General features: G+C 41.0%; 1 protein-coding gene across 1 annotated transcript in view; it reads right to left on the bottom strand.

The window, feature by feature from the left end:
• Positions 1 to 1,546, bottom strand: part of LOC126268026 (juvenile hormone esterase-like) — a 530,118-nt gene extending 528,572 nt beyond the window's left edge. The window contains exon 1 of the mRNA XM_049973445.1: positions 1,488 to 1,546. The gene's annotated coding sequence lies outside the window, so the exon portion shown is untranslated. The remainder of the gene's footprint in view (positions 1 to 1,487) is intronic.
• Positions 1,547 to 22,751: the final 21,205 nt, after the last annotated feature.

Below are 22,751 nucleotides of genomic sequence, written 5' to 3'. Positions count from 1 at the left end.
ATCTACTTTGTAGCTATAACCTCTGATTACTCCAGGCCTCTCACTGAAAACTTGTGCATAATCACATAATAATTTGTACAATTCTTCTTGCTGTTGTTTCGTTAAACAGCCAGATTCGACACATTTCTGATACAATAAATCCTGCTCAATTTCCTGATAGTCTGAATCTTCAAGTGTTAAATTACATACACTAACTATGGTAGGATATACCAATTGAAATTGACTTACTTCGTAATGTTTTTGTCGTGGTTCAATCGTCTTGTTACGTTCAACATTGATTAGTTGATGTTCTATGGATAATTAACATATGCCATTACTTAAATCTATGATTGCTTTGTGTTCATTCAAGAAATCCATCCCTAGGATGCAGTGTACAATAAGCTTGTCTACAATCAGAAAATTACACTTGAACTGTGTATTGGAAAGCGTGAAGTCAACTAGGGCTTGCATGCGTATGTTCTTATATTTAGTACCTTCATTTTCTTATATAATTTCTCTGCCGTCGAGCGCTCGTACAGCTGCGACGGTATAATTTATATCTGAGGGAACAAGTGTAGCGCGGCGAAATTCAAAGTCCCGCTACAAGCTTGTCAGGAATATAGAGAATTCAATGCTATCTTGGCTATTAAAAGTTTCTTTGCAACAAGATTAATGGCTCTAGTGGAATTAAAACGGATTTCTCTGAGTGGATTAGTTTAGGAAATAGTTGACGAATTTTGCTGTTTGGGGAGCAAAACAGCTAACTGCGACAGAAGTGGAGGGAGATATAAAATGTAGGCTAGCATTAAGTAAGTGAAGTCTGAAACCGGCGTGATGAACAGTAAAGGCGTGTAGAGAGTAGAAGTGTTTGAAATGTGGTGTTAGAGAACAGTGCTGAAGATTAGATGATTAGATCGGATAACTAATGAAGAAGCACTGAATCGAGTCGGGGGAATATATCTATATGACACAACTTCATCAAAACAGACACGGATGATAGCACAGACCCTGAGGTATCAAAAAATAGTTAATTAGGTATTGGAGGGAAGTAGGGTAGGAAGGGGGAGGGTAGGCAAAAATTGGACGAGACCAAGTATCGACTATAGCAACCAGGTCCACATGGGTGTAGGCTGCAGTAGTTACGAAGAGATGGATAGACTTGCTCAGAATAGATTAACTTCGTGAGATGCATAAAACCAATTTTCGGACTGAAGACTGCAAAAATAACAAGAATTCAAGCGATTGTGACTATGTTATTTTGATCCATTTAATACTTACTATGTAAGCCCTATTCGCTTCGCCAACGTTTACTAATTAGGAACAGCAGTCAAAAAGCACTGGGGACCTCACAAAGCCCATCTAATAAAAATTAATCACTGCACTACATAAAATACTCAAAACTAGGCCACAGCGGCATCCTTTTCAGCAGCTGTCCTACGTTTTTGAACGCCACTTTATACGACGCACAGAGAAATAGCGAAGCGTGTGGCGTAGGGTGGGCGCCTTACCTCTGCGAGAGTGTGGTTGGCGGCGTAGCGATGTGTACGGGCCACGGAGAGCACGGCGTCTGTAACTGGACGGCGCTGCGACGCGTGTATAAGAGGTCATGGCTGTGGAGGGAGGCGGAGGGAGGGAGGGAGGAACCGCGGACCTAGCCCGCTCCCCTCAGTAGCAGGACGCGCTCATGCGGAAATTATTATCGCCAATTTGAAGACTCAAGTATTCGGGGCGTTAAGGGACGCATGCGACTTTCTATGGTGGAAACATTCTGTCGACGTACGAGATACGCTTGAAATCTCGAACCCAGAAGCTCATATTTGGCGGTAAATGATCCTAATGACTGAGCTGTCCTTCCTTGCAGCTTTACTTCCGCCAATAGCTTGGGTAGCTCCGTCTTCTAACAACCCTACCACAACAAACCACAACAAAGGTCACAATTTAATAATGATTGTGGTGTTGCTCACGCTGCTAAATACTGCAATTTCGGACAACAACATAGTTATTACGTGGCAGGTGTCATTAGAGCACAGTTAATAAAGTCATTTCATGTAATAATAATAAACTAGGCACTCATCGTTTCGTGTTTCCCACGCTGGTCTCGTAAAATCATGGCTCAATCGTCGAAAGTCTAGGTGGTGATGTTTCCAAGCTCGGATGCAAAGAGGCCTAGGTTTCATTCTGCTATATTCAAAAGTTTTATAGATATGTTTCACAAACCATTCTTGAAGATTAAACCTTTGAAAGTTAGCACAATGGTGATGTAAAAAAATAATCAGCACTCCGAATTTAAGTTATACTTCCTTTTTATTGCTTTTGTTGCAGTATCACGTAACACACAAAGCATCACTTCACAATACAAAACATACTTGAAAACATCTTCCTCACTGTTAAAGTTCACATTTTATAAGCTGACTACAATATGCGTCTTTCCAACATAACGTCCAAGACTTGACTCTCTAAAGGTCCGACTCTCTAACTAACTAATAATCGCTTACGCGCCCAAAAAATCAGAGTTACAAGTACGTGAAAGATCATAGTGACAAAAGAAAGAATACACATACGAATAATATAATTGCAACATAAACATATCGATGTATCAAAGTATCACTACATTAATGAAATCAAATCTGAATGTTGTCTCAGAAACATGTTAACTACTTTACAACAACTCAGTAGAATATTGCTGGTATCGAGAGGTTGAGTTGAGGTGCTGTAATGGTTGCGTAATTCAAGTACCATTACAGTCTTTCCAAGTGTATCTAACAGACCAGCATTGAGACCTTCATGTAAGATTTCAAAAGCAACATACAAAAATTTTCAAAAAAAGATTGATTATGATTCTTTCTACTTCTTCAAATGATAAAACAACAAACTACGAGGACGCAGTTTAGCAAACGTCAAGAAGGAAGAAGTTACTGTCTACGTTTATTTATCCTACGTATTTCTTTTAAAGGGGAAGAAGAAGAGTTTTATTATCATCATCAATGAATCTAATCTACAAGATATAAATTTTAAACTCTTCCTTAATATTACCCTACCCTAAAATGAGATGAATAGCAATGCAATCCACAAGAAATAAGTTTCAAATCCTATAATAATGTTGCCTCACCCTGCAAATGTGCTATTGATTCTTTTATCAACAAGGCCAGTTCAGCACCAAGAAGTATTGTCTTTTGTTTCTTTCTTTACTGTTTTATTCATTAACGATGTTTACTGCAGTAGCATACTTTCTGTTCAAATATATTCTTGGAATTGAACTTAGCTGTAATGGGTGTAAATGTACTGCCTGAAGTGGCGAATGAAAATTGGTGGCGGCCCGGGACTCGTAACCGTATTTCCCGCTCATCGACAGCAGTTGAATTTCCACTTACATTAGGCTATTTGAGCACACTTCGCAAAGCGACTCAAACTTCCACTTGTCACACATCTATCAATTTTTTCTCATTCATTATTAATTCAGTTACTCACATTCGCACATCTCGTGATTCCCGTGCAAGTTTTAGAATCAAGACAACGAGAATTCATAGACTGTCGTCACAGCTCCATCTCCGCCTTATACAAATTTATATTTGATGATGAATCATGGTTTCGAATATTGAAATTTATTCCTGAAATTCGACACAACTGTAATAGGAATATAACCTAAACAGAGATATGAAAATTTGTGCAGGATTGGGATGAGAACCCAGATTTACAATTAGGCTTTCTTAGCACGCTCCTCAAAGCCTCCCAAACTTCCATGTTGCACACCGAAATAGTTCTTCTCAGAGATTATTAATTCATTTACCCACACTCCCATACATTCCCATTCATATTATAGAATGCAATTTTTATATCTCGCTTTATGTAGTACGTCTGTACCCTTTACAGTTACGTTGATCTTCACGAATAAATTTCATTATTTGAAACTGTAATTTGTCATCAAACACAAATGTATCTTTCCGTATAATTGTTTCTAATGCGTACCGCCATTATTTTCGTGTTGGACTAAAGGAACACATTTGTGAATGGTACCTATTTCACTTCTTGACTGAGGTAAATTTTTTGTTGATGTGTTAAAAATATTCTGAACAATTTACTTCAAAAACTGGTATAGCTAAATAAATTCCAATTAATGTAAAAGACCGGGAAGAGCACTGACTGCCCTATAACCAGGCGCGTTAGCGATATAAGAATTTTACAAGCAATGTTACGGGATTCAAATTCATTGCGCGACGTAGTTTTAATCTATAAGGAAGTTTCAAAAGAGCACACACTCCGCTTTAGAGTAAAAGATTCAGTCTTATATTCGGTTATCTGAAGTAAGCAGAAACGAGTACGTTACTTATGTTAAAACTGCCAACATCAATGTGCGATTATCTTGTAAGACAAGCTAACATTATCATTTTTACATAGCGAAAAACTTTTTCAAGTTCTGACACTATCGAGGATAAAACTCTGGACGTTAACAACAACTTGGATAGAAACCAGATTCCAATAAGAGTGGCTCTTCGAGATGCTTACACCAGCTATCGATGGTGAATACACGCCCTAATTGTGTTGATTCTTTACTTTGTTGTTATTTCATCTCCCTCGCCATATATAGGCGGGGGCTGGCCTACCAACAGAACAACATCCTGTCTTTCATCCAGAAGCATTAACGATGTAAGAACGTTACAAGCAAGATTAAAGAATGCAAATTGAAAAAAAAGTCTAAAATCTATAAGAAGATGAGTGCTTGATGCATTTACATAAAATTACACTGCTGTTTTTCTTCGTTTTTTTTTAAATTAAATCGAAAATGTAAGAGGTAAAGATAAAAAGAAAAATAGATAGTAAAAACATATTAAGAAAGACAGCGATATTCGTTGGAATGGATATCTTATTTTCACTAAAAAGCTGAATGATGTGCACTCAGACAGAAAGCTTTGGGGAGAAGAAAATGTGTTCTGCAGGGTCGAAGGGTGTGCGTAAAAAAATAGGGGTCTGTGGTTTCTAACTATGGATAGCGGAAGGACAGATGTGAAGAGGTGTCAAATGGGTGGGTGGACATAGCTGTGGCGTCAAAAGAAGGAGGGGTGGGGAGAGATGGGGAGAAGACTAGCAAGATGTCTGATGTGGAAGTGGGGTAGGTGGGGAAGAGTTATAGTTCATAGGATGGATAAAGATTGGGGCGCCTTTCATTGTATAGGAGAGGGAGTAGGGTACTGAGTGTGTGTAGCTGTAGTGGCGTTGAGATGTGGTGTTAAAGGCGCGATTGATGAGGATAAAATGGAGCTATTAAAACCGGGTTTGCAGATAGTGTAGGTTATGCGGAGTCTTCTATGTCGTTGAGGAGGGGTTGAGATGGGAGAGGATTCACATGGGGGACAAAAACGGATGTGAAAAAGAAGCCATATGGTCCTGCATCATTTTCTGCATCTACTTTTTCTTCTGTTTCATCTTGCTGCATTTCCTGCTGTTCGTTTCCTCTCAGTCTGTTTTCAACAAGTTCGTCATATGATTGATCAGAAAATCTTGATCATTACTGTCACAACTGAGCCACTCATATCATTTACATCACATTCCTGGCATATCTGTAAGTGTGTTACTAGCTCATTTGTACCTCCATAACAGAATCATCTGTATTGGTTATTGAATATTTTTGTTTCAGTTTTAGTATTCTGTTCCAAGCTTTGTTCAAAGTCTTCCTTTCAATCAAATCCTACGCATCTACAACCATGTTGCAATAGTCCTTTAAATTCATTTGCCTGAAAAAATGACTAAACTACTACTACGTTATCTTCATCGACAGATAACAACCTACGTAAAAGTTGTTTTCTATAAAGTCGTTTTAATGTGTCAATAACACTTTGATACATTGGTTGTAGCAAGGATGTCACAGCAGGAGACAAAAATTTTACTGTAAACGTTCCGTTTCCTCTCTCTCACAGTTCAGTCGAAGGGTGGGCTGACGCATTATCCTGTAAAAGTAGGACTTTACATTGTTTACCAACTTCGTTTTAAATTTTTGTTTACTTCAGGTAACCAGAATGACACAGCCACTGCAGTATCGTGTTTATTCGCCGACACTGGGTGGGAGGCTCTCAAGTAAAATGTCTCACCTGTATGGCAATATACAGGGTGATCAAGAAGTCTGTACAAATTTGTATACAAACGTAAAAATTGGCACACATGCTTGGAATAAGATGGGGTTTTATTAGAACAAAAAAAAAAAAAGTTCACAAAATGTCCGACAGTCGGTGCTGGACAGCAAAACGTCAGTGACTGCGCATGACAATCGTGTATAAAAGGAGCTGTAATGAGAGAGAGAATCAGATGCGCCAGCAGTCGCAGCACGTTGACGTTACCTGGAAAGGTGCTTTTAGTGAAGCTGCATTATCAGAATGGGGAATGTGCTAGTTCAGCGTTAGGATCCTATCGCCATAGGAAGGGGATTCGAACGGGTAAAGGTCCGTTGACAAATTCAGCTGTGGCTAGAATGATTTCGAAGTTCGAAGCCACGGGTTGTTTAGACGATAGACCCCGTAGTGGCCGACCGAGCACAAGATGTAATGCTGCTGAGACAGTTCAGGAAGAAATGGTGACTGTAGCGGGTTCGTCTATGCACGGGGAAGTCAGCGCTCGTGCAGTCGCACGTCGCATCGGCGTTCCATACACCACTGTTTGGTAGGCGCTTAGGCGTACCCTCCGATGATATCCGTACAAAATCCATCGACATCATGAACTGTTAGCTGACGATTTAGTGAAGCGGAGGGCATTTGCGGTGTGGGTGTTTCAAAAGATGGCGGAAGATGACGATTGATTGAGTAACGTGTTGTGGCCCGACGAAGCCCATTACACGCTCCGAGGGCTGTCAACGCCCACAACGGCAGAAGTTGGGCTACCGAAAATCCTAGAACTGTCGTGGAAACTCCATTGCACGACGAGAAAGTCACGGTACGGGTTGGATTTACCACATCTACCATTATCGGGCCTTTTTTCTTCAAGGAAATGCATGATTCTGGTTTTGTAATTGCTACTGTGACGGATGAGAGGTACGCCGATATGTTACAGAATCGCATCATCCCCAGCCTCTCTGATAAACACCTGGTGGAACGTACGATTTTTATGCAGGATGACGCTCCACCCCATGTTGCTAGACGCGTGAGAGATCTCTTGCGCGCGTCGTTTGGTGATGATCGTGTGCTCAGCCGCCACTTTCGTCATGCCCCTCCCAGGTCCCCAGACCTCAGTCCGTGCGATTATTGGCTTTGGGGTTACCTGATGTCGCAAGTGTATCGTGATCGACCGACATCATTAGGGATGCTGAAAGACAACATCCGACACCAATGCCTCACCATAACTCCGGACATGCGTTACAGTGCTGTTCACAACATTATTTCTCGACTACATATATTGTTGAGGAATGATGGTGGACATATTGAGCATTTCCTTTAAAGAACATCATCTTTGCTTTGTCTTACTTTGTTATGCTAATTATTGCTACTCTGATCAGATGAAGCGCCATCTGTCGGACATTTTTTGAACTTTTGTATTTTTTTGGTTCTAATAAAACCCCATGTCATTCCAAACAGGTGTGTCAATGTATACCTCTATATCTACATTATTCCGTGATTTATTCAGTTTTCAAATTTATACTGACTTTTTTGTAACCCGGTACATAATGGGTACACTAGTATAGGTTATACACGTAGGGGCTGGTAGCGACTCGTGCACGGACAGCCAAATGGTAAGGCGACCGCTCACAATAAGCGTGGAATCCGTGTTCGAGTCCCGGTCTGGCATAAATTTTCGTTGTCGTCATTCCCGTCTACAGCTGATGATTGTCTATATTCGCAATTGCGTATGCATTTAATGTAACTCTATAAATCGTTGCCACTACTAGAGTTCTGCAACGGATTTGCTTTGAATGTTAAGGTCAGTGGCAATAATACAGGTGAAAAAGATTTGGTCTATGTGGGTGACAAAGTCATAGGGGACCGTGTGGTTAAGTCGAATATGTGGGGTGGCACAGGTAACGGTTTGTCTTGAAGTCTTGAATGGGACAGTGCTCAAATGGTTTAAATCATACCTAACTGCAAGTATAGCTATCACACCTGACAGACAAGAATTACTCGTGAAATTGTAAACGATGTTTTTCAGAAAATCATTAAGTGGTTCTCTGCAAATGGGCTCTCATTAAACTTTGACAAAACACAATATATACAGTTCCACACAGTAAATGGAATGACCCCATTAATAAACATAGACTTCGATCAGAAGTCGGTAGCTAAGGTAGAATATTCAAAATTTCTAGGTGTATGCATTGATGGGGGGTTGAACTGGAAAAAACACATTGAGGATCTGCTGAAACGTTTGAGTTCAGCTATTTATACTATTAGGATCATTGTAAATTTTGGCTATATACATCTCAGTAAATTAGCTTACCATGTCTATTTTCATTCTCTGCTTTCGTATGGCATCATATTCTGGGATAACTTACCATTGAGTAAAAGAGTGTTCATTGCACAAAAGAGTGTAATCAGAACAATTGCTGGAGCTCATCCAAGATCATCCTGCAGACACTTATTTAAAGAGCTAGAAATCTTCATTGTAGCTTCACAATATATATATTCACTTATGAAATTTGTTATTAACAATCCGAACGAATTCAAAAGTAATAGCCGTGTACATGGCTACAACACTAGGAGAAAGGATGATCTTCACTGCTCAAGGTTAAATCTAACTTTGGCTCAGAAGGGGGTAAATTATACTGCCACAAAAGTCTTTGGTCACTTACCTAATAGCATCAAAAGTCTGACAGATAGCCATATAGCACTTAAAAGGAAATTAAAAGAATTTCTTAATGGCAACTCCTTCTACTCTACAAAAAAATTGAGTGTCATGTAATATTTTGTCTAATACCTTGTATAGACACCTTTTATTAACCTGACACGTTCCACATCATTACGAAGTGTCGTATTCATGATCTATGGAACAAATACTAATCTAATATAATCTAATCTAAAGAAGAGGGTGACGATAAAATGTTTACGGTGATTATTGTATAAGAGTTGTGGCTTGGCTGGGATGTCCTTTTGGTGGTAGACTGTAACTCTGCCTCTGGCAGGTGATTATCTCTGTTGTGAAGGAAACTGATTCTCGAAGTGTGCTACAAGGGCACCACCAAAATAGTATCAATTTTTCTTTTTTTTTTTTTTTCTTCAGTCCTGAGACTGGTTTGATGCAGCTCTCCATGCTACTCTATCCTGCGCAAACTGCTTCATCTCCCAGTACCTACTGCAACCTACATCCTTCTGAATCTGCTTAGTGTACTCATCTCTCGGTCTCCCTCTACGATTTTTACCCTCCACGCTGCCCTCCAATGCTAAATTTGTGATCCCTTGATGCCTCAAAACATGTCCTACCAACCGATCCCTTCTTCTAGTCAAGTTGTGCCACAAACTTCTCTTCTCCCCAATCCTATTCAATACCTCCTCATTAGATACGTGATCTATCCACCTTATCTTCAGTATTCTTCTGTAGCACCACATTTCGAAAGCTTCTATTCTCTTCTTGTCCAAACTAGTTATCGTCCATGTTTCACTTCCATACATGGCTACACTCCAAACAAATACTTTCAGAAACGACTTCCTGATACATAAATCTATATTCGATGTTAACAAATTTCTCTTCTTCAGAAACGCTTTCCTTGCTGTTGCCAGTCTACATTTTATATCCTCTCTACTTCGACCATCATCAGTTATTTTACTTCCTAAATAGCAAAACTCCTTTACTACTTTAAGTGTCTCATTTCCTAATCTAATTCCCTCAGCATCACCCGATTTAATTTGACTACATTCCATTATCCTCGTTTTGCTTTTGTTAATGTTCATCTTTTATCCTCCTTTCAAGTATCAATTTAGAGAACAAAATACACCAAATATTGTCACACACTGAAAAAAACACGCTTATAAATATCGTATCAATGTCTGTTTTATAGAAGTTATTTTTTCTCCCAGTGCGTATCATCCTTTACGGAAACTAAAAGGACTTTAATCTCAGATGCTGGTCGAAAAGCACGTTTCACATCATATTTCTGCAAAATACGACCAATTCTGTCGGAGATGCTCCCTGCTTAAGGGAAAGAGGCCATAGACTTTGGTGCCACTTATGTATCATTACTCACCAGGTGCACAGCTAATCTATAGCGCAATGCACGACTGACTTGTCTTTCATTTCAGCCATTCCGACGAAAAGTTACTGAAATTCAATTAGTAGGTAAACTTATAAACAGAAATTGAGGGTTTCGTTTAAATTCTGTGTGGAATCCTACTCACTCTCCTGTCAAAAAACAGACGGACAGAGTTAATGATACTTCACTCGTTGATTATTAATTTTCACTAACGGTAAGTTCTGATGTCGGTCATTTTGGGTGTACGGTGGCGCTAGTTTCTACAGCGTGTGTATCTGTGTAGGTGTTTATCTTTCCGCAAGTGCTCTTCAAACTGAAATTTTACATTCCCTTGCACAGCCCTTACTTGCTGCGGTTTTTGCTTGAAAATGAAAGGATGTGCTCCTGCCGAAATACTGAAGGTTGTCGATGATGTCACCCGGCTGCCTTCCCATAAGTTGCCTGATCATTATATGGGCCCTCAGAAACTCAGGTCCCATGCGGAATAATTTATTTATAACAAAGTGTATATTTGAAAAACTTCCTGGCAGATTAAAACTGTGTGCCGGACCGAGTCTCGAACTCGGGAGCTTTGCTTTTGGCGGGAAAGTGCTCTACCAGCTGAGCTACCCCAAGCACGACTCACGACACCTCCTCATAGATATAATTCCGCCAGTACCTCGTCTCCTACCTTCCAAACCTTGTCCGCGTAAGGCGAAGGTCCCGAGTTCGAGTCTCGGTCCGGTACACAGTTTTAATCTGCCAGGAAGTTTCATATCAGCCACACTCCGCTGCAGAGTGAAAATCTATTTCAGGAAAGTGTATATTTGTTCAATAATAAGATAAATATATTCATTTTATAGCTAACTTCAATACCTACTCAACTACGCGTCGTACACATATGTACCATGTTTGTAGGTCTTGTTCCTGTTGTCATATACCATTTTACACAGAACTGTTAATAACTTTATTAATATTTGCTTCACAAAAATAATGATAATTTTACTGAACTCCTCTCTTCACTGTGATTCCAACGCTGTCATCAGATTTTCTGTAGCATGTCTGGAAGTGGTTCTCGTGTTTTTATTGAATATTCGAAGCTTTTAATTTTAGCACAGTTAGAGCATGGCCATATTGCTTAGCGTTCACAAGCGTTTGGAGGTACAATTTATCTGACCGTCACGGGAATTCCAAATTGCGTCTGTTCAGCGACCCACTGGACAGCCACCCGCACCTCCACTCATCACCTGCTGCAGCGACTCAGAGTGCACTTCAGCCCTCGCTTACCTGCCTCACTCAGACTCTTCACGACAGTTTTCCAGTTACTTGACAGCCAACGAAATTCACCGTTTTTGTATACATTGTAAACTCGACACACAGCTCAAATCGAGGAATCTGCCTCATGGTCTCTACCATACTGGTGAAAATAATCCTGAATTGAAAGGAGTTACATTAAAATTAAATACTTGTATACCTAATGAAGAAAATAAAATGATATCCGTTTATCTCTCTCGTTTCAAAAATGTACAAGAAGTCGTTATACAATTTTTTGTAGGCATTAATGAATAGCTTATTTACTGACTAAATATCGCACTGCAACTTTGAGTCACATAATTACACTATGAATGCAGCAGAGCTTTGTAATCGCTTAATATGTACGGAAATTGGATATACACCCCAATCTCCTTCTCCCCTACTCCCTCTACCCATTTTCTCCTCACCCTCTCTTGTTCCACCATCACCCCCCTTGATCCCGCCCTTCTCTGTCTTCTCCACCTGCCACCTTCTCTCTCAGTCTCCTCCTTCCACCTCTTTATGCATTTTACTCTTCCTCCCCCCTCTACGTCCATCTCCTCTTTCCTCCTGTCTCTGACCTTGAGCCTCGTTTAATGTTATTGCAAACTCGCCGCGAGGGATTAGCCGAGTGGTCTAGGGCGCTGCAGTCATGGACTGTGCGGCTGGTCCCGGCGGAGGTTCGAGTCCTCCCTCGGGCATGGGTGTTTCTGTTTGTCCTTAGGATAATTTAGGTTATGTAGTGTGTAAGCATAGGGACTAATGACCTTAACAGTTAAGTCCCATAAGATTTCACACACATTTGAACATTTAAACATTGCAAACTCGTGTTCTAATCATAAGCCGATACGTCATATACACAATATTTCCAATTTCCGTGAAACCCGACCTCATGTATGTTGTTTTTGTTGTTGTGGTCTTCAGTCCTGAGACTGGTTTGATGCAGCTCTCCATGCTACTCTAGCCTGTGCAAGCTTCTTCATCTCCCAGTACCTACTGCAACCTACATCCTTCTGAATCTGCTTAGTGTATTCATCTCTTGGTCTCCCTCTACGATTTTTACCCTCCACGCTGCCCTCCAATACTAAATTGGTGATCCCTCGATGCCTCAGAACATGTCCTATCAACCGATCCCTTCTTCTGGTAAAGTTGTGCCACAAACTTCTCTTCTCCCCAATCCTATTCAATACTTCCTCATTAGTTATGTGCTCTACCCATCCAATCTTCAGCATTCTTCTGTAGCACCACATTTCGAAAGCTTCTATTCTCTTCTTGTCTAAACTATTTATCGTCCATGTTTCACTTCAATACATGGCTACACTCCATACAAATACTTTCAGAAAAGACTTCCTAACACTTAAATCTGTACTCGATGTTAACAAATTTCTCTTCTTTAGAAACGCTTTCCTTGCCATTGCCACTCTACATTTCATATCCTCTCTACTTCGACCATCATCAGTTATTTTGCTCCCCATGTAGCAAAACTCCTTTACTACTTTAAGTGTCTCATTTCCTAATCTATTTCCCTCAGCATCACCCGACTTAATTCGACTACATTCCGTTATCCTCGTTTTGCTTTTGTTGATGTTCATCTTATATACTCCTCTCAAGACATTGTACATTCCATTCAACTGCTCTTCCAAGTCCCTTGCTGTCTCTGACAGAATTACAATGTCATCGGCGAACCTCAAAGTTTTTATGTAAGGTAACAAAATTCCGCAGTGTTGTGTATACAATAAAATATACATGTTGAGATAGAATTTATATGGAAGAAAAAATTTATCTGACTGAGGAAAGAAAACCGCAAATTTTCATGACAGAGCATAGCACAGCATTTACGTTCCCGGACTCGTTTTTAACAGAAAATTTGTACATTGTTTGCTATGTTTGACTCAATGCCCAGGCGTATCAAGGCCGTTATTACGGCCAGAGCTGGTTGTTCTGAGTACTGATTTCTCAGGATCTATGCACCCAAATTGCGTCAAAATATAATCACATGTCAGTTCTAGTATAGTATATTTGTCCAATGAATACCCGTTTATCATCTGCATTTCTTCTTGGTGTAGCAATTTTAATGGCCAATAGTGTATTTGGTCAAGATCTTTTCAAGATTTTTGGTAACAAGGTTTCCCATATATGTATTATATACACTGGGTGATTATGATTAAACTTTCCCTAATAAACACGCCATAACACGGAAACTAACTACCATACGGGTACCAAACTTGGTAGCATTGATGTCCAGAATATATAGTGCATGATTTCCTTGCGTTACAGCGCCACCGTCCAGTTCCAATTATGGCCACCAAGTGCCGTGATCTTGATTCATAGTCTCACACACCTGACCAGTCACAGTGCACTTGTTCACGTGTCAACATGAGCTTGGACAAAAGGAGCAGGGCATTTTCGGTGAATCTCTATTATCAAAACAACGGTAATGCTGCAGCTGTTCTTCGGGAATACCGCCGCTGAAAGGATTACGAAGACTGCTCTTTCTCCACCTGCTGTGTGCAGCATGATGAAGAAGTTCGAATCAACTGGAGAACTGGGCGTCGCTCCAGGAAGAGGTCGACGACCGGTTGCCCCACAGCTGGTTGATGAAATCGCTGTTGCTATGGCAGACAAAGCTGCGCGCAGTTCCCGACCTTGAGGCAGTGTGCGTGCTGTCACAACAGTTGAACATCTCATGGTCGATGCACGTAAGGTGCTTCGAACCATGCTGAAATGGTATCCGTACATATCGTACAGCTGCTTGCACCACAGAACCCACAACAACAAGTTAACTTCGCTCTAAAATTGTTCAAATGGTTCTGAGCTCTATGGGACTTAACATCTGAGGTCATCAGTCCCCTAGAACTTAGAATCACTTAAACCTAACTAACCTAAGGACATCACACACATCCATGCCCGAGGCAGGATTCGAACCTGCGACCATAGCAGTCGTGCGGTTCCGGACTGAAGCGCCTAGAACCGCTGGGCCACCGCGGCCGGCTCTAACTCCGCTCTCGATTTTCTCTCAAAGACTGGAGTTGACGAGGGCTGACCCTGTATCATCCTATGGACTAAGCTCACTTTTCGCTGACGGGTAAGGTGAACACACAGAATTTTCGAGTGTGGGTATCTTCACCTCCAGTCTCTGTGCATGAAGTTCCTCTGTATGGTGAACGTGTCACCATATGGTGTGGCTCACGGCTGCGTACATCATGGGCCCATTCTTCTTGAACAGGTTGGCGCTCAAGGACCAAAAACGTGCAGTGTGACTGGCCAGCGTTATTGCGATATGCTTCGCCAGCATGTCATACCCGCCCTACAGGAGAGAGACGCATTGAACTCAGCAGTTCTCGTGCAAAATTGGGCCGCACCGCACATCGCTCGTAAAGTACACCTGCTCCACATTTGAAAATGATCAAATTATCAGCCCATCGTTTCCAAATATTTGGTCGCCACGATCACCTGATCCCACTCCCTGTGATTTCTGGTTGTCGCATGAAGGACAGGGTTTTCCAAGGATACATTCACACATGCGCTGATCTAAAGCGTACCTTATCAAGAGAGGTAGCCACCGTACCTACATGCCTCGTTCTGCCGTGCAGAATGCAATCCTGTGCTTTCAGACTCTTCTGGATACTGATGGGCGCCATATTGAGCCCCTTTTGTAGCAGTATTGGCACCGGTATGTAATGTTATGAAGTACTGTAGCAGCAAATCAAAAGTGTTTCGACTGAACTGAGTATGAATTATTTCTCTTTCCCATGTGTTTGACACTGATGGTACCAAGTTTCGTCCTCGTAGGGCAACTACTTTCCATGTTATAACGTCTTTAATAGAGAAAGTTTAATTATAACCACCCGGTACATTTATATACTAAGAACATGTTTAGCATATGACCATCGGCATGTTCATTAGAACAGTGTCTAAAATTTGAAGTAAATCAGTCAAGAAATTTTATAGTCTTTGGTCATCCGAATTTCATTAGGGTATTGTATAAAAATTTGAAGTAAATTAAAGGATAACTTTTCGAGATTTTTTTGTAACAAGTTTTCTTCTTTGTGTATTAATATATATTTATATATTACTTATAGTAAAAATTCACGTCCGCCTGATTGTTCATTAGAGCATCGTGTAACAGTTTTAGGTAAATCGGTCAAGATGTTTTCGAGATTTTTACCAACAACGTCGCCCTTTATACTGTATACATATACTTATATACATATATATTTTAAAAAGGTATGTGGCATATGTCCGTCTGAAAGTTTATTAGAGCGTTGGGTAAAAACTTTGAATAAATTGGCGAAGAACTTTCCGAGATTTTTAAAGAATATTTCCCATTTGTATACTATATATTCGTATATATCATGTATATTTAAAAATGTGTAGCCTATGTCTGCCTGCTTACGCAATCGCCAAAACCAACAAATCCTCAGGAGTAGGTCACGGGAGGCAGTGTTGACCCGACATGTGGACACTGTGGGTCAAGTTTTTCTTGGCACGACGCACATGCAGATGTATTCTTATCTTATAAAGTATATCGGTCTAGAACTTTTCGAGTTTTATAATAACAATCTTAAACTTCAACTTGTCTTCATTTATAAGCATAGATTTTATATAAGTAGTTATATACCGTCTATATTTCAAAAAATGTATCCTATTTCTGTCCCTAGGTGTATTAGAGTGTCGTGTAAAAATCTCAAGTAAATCGATAAAGAACTTCCAAAGGTCTCTGCTAAAATCCTCTTCCATATGTAGCCTATGTCGGCCCAAACATTTATTAGAGAATCGTGCAAAAATCTGAAGTAAACCCGTCAAGAACTTTTTGAGATTTTTGACAACAACGTTAAACTACGACTTGTCTTTGTACAGTAATTTAGATTAAAATCTCCATCCCTCTGGGGGTTACACTATAAGCTACGCTCCTCTTGCTAACCAGAAATTGGTGGAGAACATGTTTCCCACTGTCAAGGTTCGAATCTGCAGTCTCCGGCTAAACTGCTACAACCTCGGCGAGAGTTAACGACCTCTGCTGTAGAGGCGGATGGATCCTCGTCGCTTACGCGTCGCAACACGCGAGAGTGTCAGTGTGTTTCAGATAGTACAGTCGCTTACGCAATCGCCAAAACCAACAAATCCTCAGGAGTAGGTCGCGGGAGGCAGTGTTGACCCGACACGTGGACACTGTGGGCCAAGTTTTTCTTGGCACGACGCACATGCAGATCTATTCTTATCTTATAAACAGCCACACTTCTCCCATTAACTTCCTGGCTTTTTATCTTTGTTGGTTAATATTATATGTAGAAAAGGCTACCAGTTTACGCTTTGCAACGGAAATATACAACTTTCTTTTTTTCAATATGCTTATTATTGAGTAAATGACGTCAAAGGAAATTAAAGGAGAGAACCATTCGGTGAGAGTGTCTTTTTGTGGGTCCTTGAAGCGTACAACGGTGATACAGGCGTGGAGTGTTGCTAAGGAAGGCACCATCTGAATTTGAGTCGCTGTAATTAGCCCGTAAGCTTCGTCAAAAGATATTCCTTACCAAATGAAAAGTTAGTTGGAAAGCAGAGTAACCACTTCCACGTTCATCAAATGGTTTATTACTTGTAACTGTCATGTGCAGCACTCAGACAGGAAGGTGTTGTGTAATCGCCAGTATGCAGCGTGGCTCCACACGAGAAACTGGAACCCGATTCCAATATGTCGACGAAGACCGTCTGTTTCATTTTGTGTTTGACTATGGTATGTATTTTACTAGCAGTTCAGTAGCACTAGTTTATATGTCAACGAGCTCCGCAGATGATGGAGAGACTGAGGAAATGTGTAATGATGTAAAAGAAATCATTCAGATAGTTAAGGGAGACAAAAATATGTGATGAGGTACAGGAATTCTATAGTGGGGAAAGGAACAAAAGCAAAAATTGCATTTGAATATGGGCAGGGGAAAGGAATGAAAATTTTGGACAAAACATAATTTAATCATCAATAACAGTTGGTTTATGAATCTTGAAATAAAGTTGAAAACATGGAAGAGACGTGATGATACCGGAAGTTTTCTGGTTGGCTGTATAATGGTAAAACAGAGACTTCGGAAAGAGATTTTAAATTGTAAGATACTTCCAGGTGCAAATGCACACCCTTACCACAACTTATTTGTCACTAACTGTAGAGGAAGAAACTACAAAAGGGTAGGAAATTAAGGAGATAGGACCTGGAAAAGTTGAAAGGACCAGACGTTGTTGATAGTTTCAGAGGGAGCACTAGGCAACGATTGAGGAAACAGTGTAAAGGAATACAGTAGAATAGTAAGAGGTTGCTTTGTGATATGAAATAGTGAACACCGCAGAGGATTAAATAGGTAAAAAGACAAAGCCTAGTAGAAATCCCTGAATAACATAAGAGATACTGAAATTAATTCATGAAAGGCAAAAATATAAACATTGCATCAAAAGAAGCACGCGAAAGGGAATACAAACGTCTAGCTGAAAGGGGTATATGTAGGGTCTATACAGGGAAGATGAAGACAATATTATAGAAATGGAACAGGACGTAGACGAAGACGAGATGAGAGATGTGATACTACGAGAAAAATTTGGCAGAGCACTCAAAGACCTAAGTCGAAACAAGTCCCCAGGAGTAGATGACATCCCGTCAAAACTTCTGATAACCTTGGAAGAGCCATGAGAAAACTCTTCCACCTGGTAGGCAAGATTTATGAGACAGACTAAATATCCTTGGACTTCAAACAGAATACAGTAATTCCAATTCCAAAGAAAGCAGGTGCTAACAGGTGTAAATATTACCTAACCATCAGTTTACTAACTCAAGACAGCTAAACACTAACACGAATCCTGTACAGAAGAACGGAGAAACTGGTAGAAACTGACCTCGGGGAAGGGCAGTTTGGATTCCAGAAAAATGTAGGTACATGACAGGCAATAGTGATCTTACGACTTACCTTGGAAGAGAGGTTAAGGGAAGGAAAACCTATGATTGTCGCATTTGTAGAGCGGAAGAAATCTTTTGACAATGTTGAGTGGAATACTCTCTTTGAAATTCCGAAGGTAGCAGCGGTAAAATACAGTGAGCGAAAGGCTGTTTACAACTCACAGCTTAAGAGTCGAGGTGCATTATTTGAGAAGGGAGTGAGACAGGGTTGTAGCCTGTCTCCGATCTTATTTAGTCCGTACATTGAGCAATTAGTAAAGCACACAAAAGAAGAATTTGGAGTGCGAATTAAAGTCAAGGAGACGAAACAAAAACTTCGAGATTCGCCTGTGGCACTGTGGCACTGTATCTCTGTCACAGACAGCAAAGATCTTAGAAGAGCAGTTGAACAGAATGGACAGTACCTTGAAATGAGGATATAAGATGAACATCAACAAAAGCCAAACAAGGGTAATGGGATCCAGTCGAATTAAATCAGATGTTGCTGAGAGAACTAAATTAGGAATCTGAAATGTGGTGCTGCGTAAGAATGCATAAGATTAGACAGGTAGATCAGTAACTAATGAGGAGGTACTAGATAGAACTGGGGAGAAAAGAAATTTGCGGCACAGAATAGATCTGTTGATACGACACTTTCCGAGACATCAAGGGATGACCAGTTTACTACTGGAGGGAAGTGTGGGGGCGGGGGGAGGGTAAAAACTGTAGAGGGAGGTCAGGAGATGAATAAAGTAAAGAGATTCAGAAGAATGTAAGTTAGTTATTCGGAGATGAGGAGGCTTGCACGGGAGCATGGAGAGCTGCATGAAACCAGTCTTCGGACTGAAGATCACAACACCACGATGATGTGGACATTGAAAACGGTTTTGAATAGAAAACCATTTATCAGCAGCTTTTGGTGGTTGAAATATGGCGCTAATCAAATTCTTACGAGCTGTGGGCACAATTTGCACGAAACATTGATATTCTTGTGCCCTGAGTTTTATTGCGATTTTCGAAAATTTCTTTTAATTCTTTCATTGCTTCTTCAATATACATTTAGAACCGACCCCTTAGGTTCACTGTTATTAATCATTCTCCATGCAGTCCCGACTTGCCCCAACCGATTTCACCTACACACATCAAAAAAGTTTTGAATCACGCCGCTTCCCAGAACTCCTGAAAATAGACGTTGACTGCGGATATTGTATCACAGACAAAGTCCCTTTGATTTTTCGGAGATGTCACTAAACTGGCTCAAAGATGTAAACAACCACGCTTATTAGATGCAGGGGTCCGACAGCCGATCAGTCCCAGGCATTCCACCAGGAAGGAGGTACACGGCTCGTGTTGTCTGTAGTTCAACCATGCCTAGACGGTCAATACCGCTGTTTGATCGTGTCCACATTGTTACTTTGTGTCAGGAAAGGCTCTCAACAAGGAAAGTGTCCAGGCGTCTCGGAGTGAACCAAAGCGATGTTGTGCGGACATGGAGGAGATACAGAGAGACAGGAACTGTCGACAATATGTCGATAACAAGCGCTACTACTGCAGTGGACGACTGCTACCTATGGTTTAAGGCTCGGAGGAAACCTGACAGCAAAGCCACCATGTCGTGTTACGACTCAAACTGTGCGCAATAGGCTGCATGATGCGCAACTTCACTCCCGACTTTCATGGCGAGGTCCATCTTTTGCAACCACGACGCCATGCAGCGCGGTATAGATGGGCCCAACCACATGCCGAATGGTCCGCTCAGGATTGGCATCACGTTCTCTTCACCGATCTGTGTCGCATATGCCTTCAACCAGACAGTTGTCAGAGACGTCTTTGGATGCAATCCGGCCAAGCTGAACGCCTTACACACACACTTTCCAGCGACTGGAGCAAGGGGGAGCTTCCCTGCTGTTTTGGGGTGGCATCATGTGGGGCCGACGTTCGCCGCTAGCGGTCATAGAAGGCGCCGTAACGGCTGTACAATTCGTGAATGCTATCCTCCGACCGACAGTGCATCCATATCAGCAGCATATTGGCAAGGCATTCGTCTTCATGAAGGACAATTCGCGCCCCCATCGTGCCCATCTTGTGAATGACTTCCTTCAGAATAACGACATCGCTCGACTAGAGTGGCCAGCATGTTCTCTAGACATAAACCCTATCGAACATGCCTGGGATAGATGGAAAAGGACTATTTATGGACGACATGGCCCACCAACCACTCGGAGGGATCTACGCCGAATCGCCGTTGAGGAGTGGAACAACCTGGACCAACAGTTCCTTGATGAATTTGTGGATAGTATGCCACGACGAATACAGGCATGCAGCAATGAAAGAGGACGTGCTATTGGGTTTTAGAGGTACCGGTGTGTACAGCAATCTGGACCACCACATCTGGAAGTCTCACTGTATGGTGGTACAACATGCAATGTGTGGTTTTCATGAGTAATAAAAAGGGGGCAAATGATGTTTATATTGATCTGTATGCCAATTTTCTGTACAGCTTCCGGAACTCTCGCAACCGAGGTGATGCAAAACTTTTTTTGATGTGTGTATTTCCAAATCTTAAAGAGCCCATTAAAGGACCTCACTTCGGAAGTGAGGAAGTGGTGCAAGCACAGGTGAGGTTGTGGCTCTGTCAACAAAGTCAAATATTCTACAGTGACGGTATCAACAAACTCGTTTCTCATTGAGAGAAATGTATTCGTCGCCAGGGTGACTAGATTGAGAAATAAAGATGTAGATGTAGGGTAAAGATGTAGAATGTTACTAAAGTTTATTTCATTTAAAAAGCTTTAGAGAGTTTTGGCATAAAGAAATCGGCGACATTCCTTTCCAGCACGCCCTCGTATTATGTATACTTTCCACCTTTTTCCACGAGAAATACCTACTTCTGTGAATATTTTAAACATCTTGAAGACGAATACAACAGTTATTTAGGACCAAATATGCACATCAGCCGTACCTCGCAGTGAGGCAAGTGGATGTGATGGCAGGGATGAAGCACATTGGAGTGGTGGCGGGATGCTTCCACAGCTTCATCAGCGGGACCAGCCCCCCCCCCCCCCCCCCCACACACACACACAGAGAGAGAGAGAGAGAGAGAGAGAGAGAGAGAGAGAGAGAGTATTCAAAAAATAGCAAATATGGGCCCTAAAACACATCCCTTAACCAGTATGAGCACTTGTTCATCTTCGTTATTGAACAGATCTCTTCTGCTGCAGTGTCTTTGCTTTCGATGTTGTGGGATAAGGAACTATTGACCAAAAGAAGAAAACAGCATATAGGGAACATGGGGTCTAAAACGCTTGCTTTAAAAACTATAAGCACTTGTTCATCGTCGCTAGAGTGAAACACATGTTTCCTACTCAACAAGTGCTAATATCTCTTAAGGTATGCGCTTCAGAGCCCATATTTACTAGACGTTTTTACTTGTTTAGGTGTACGGAAACTGCATCCCAAATTTTGTCGCTTTTAGGACACCATACATATAGAGTGAGTGAGGGCTTTACGGGTTTGGAATGATACAGAAATTTATAACTTACAGAATCGGCAGATGTGCTATTTTGTAGCAGAGAACCTCAAGTTTTATTCAAATGATGCATCAGTACCTCATTTCCTCGGGAAAGATCGAGGCAGATGTGCTATTTTGTAGCAGAGAACCTCAAGTTTTATTCAAATGATGCATCAGTACCTCATTTCCTCGGGAAAGATCGATTCTCAGGTCGCTGGATTGGCCGTGAAGGGCCACTAGCAGGGTCACTTATGAATGTCACGTGTGCATATTCCACCACTACCAAACAGTTTTGCCGACCTGAAAAATCGAATATAAGCTGCCGTTGCACAAGTTACGCCCGATTTGCTGCAACGAGTGTGGGAAAAAATTGATTACCGCCGGGATGTTTGCCGCATCAGAAATGATAGTCACCTCGAGTGAAAATGGCACTTGATACCTCTATATGAAACTTAAGATTGAGGAAATGACACCTCTACCGATTCTGTAAGTTATGTCAATAAATCTCTATATCAATCCAAAGTTGTTTGTCCGGATGGAGCCAAGTCCTTGAAATGTACTCTCTGACAGCTATCATGTAATATACATGAAGGAGAAGGAATATTTTGTCTGTTATGGAGGTTCAGACAGGCATGATAGGTATGTATCACAACAAAAAGACAAAGATATGTATCTCATAAAATATTAACGTAGTGTATCGCTTCGTTTTCTTAACACATCTGCACCAAACATGTGACAAATGCCACAATACATCTACAAGATGTAGGCTACAATTTTAATTTCACAATACAACTACAGCATATAGCTTACACTCTAGTTCTCACATTACATATACAACATACGATCGACAATTTAAGTTTCATAATTCATCTGCAGCATATAGTCTACAGTTTCAGCTTACAACGTATAGTCTA

Source organism: Schistocerca gregaria, chromosome 4 (genome assembly GCF_023897955.1).
Source record: "Schistocerca gregaria isolate iqSchGreg1 chromosome 4, iqSchGreg1.2, whole genome shotgun sequence".
NCBI classification, from domain to species: Eukaryota; Metazoa; Arthropoda; class Insecta; order Orthoptera; family Acrididae; genus Schistocerca; species Schistocerca gregaria.
This window is presented reverse-complemented; position numbering and strand designations above follow the sequence as displayed.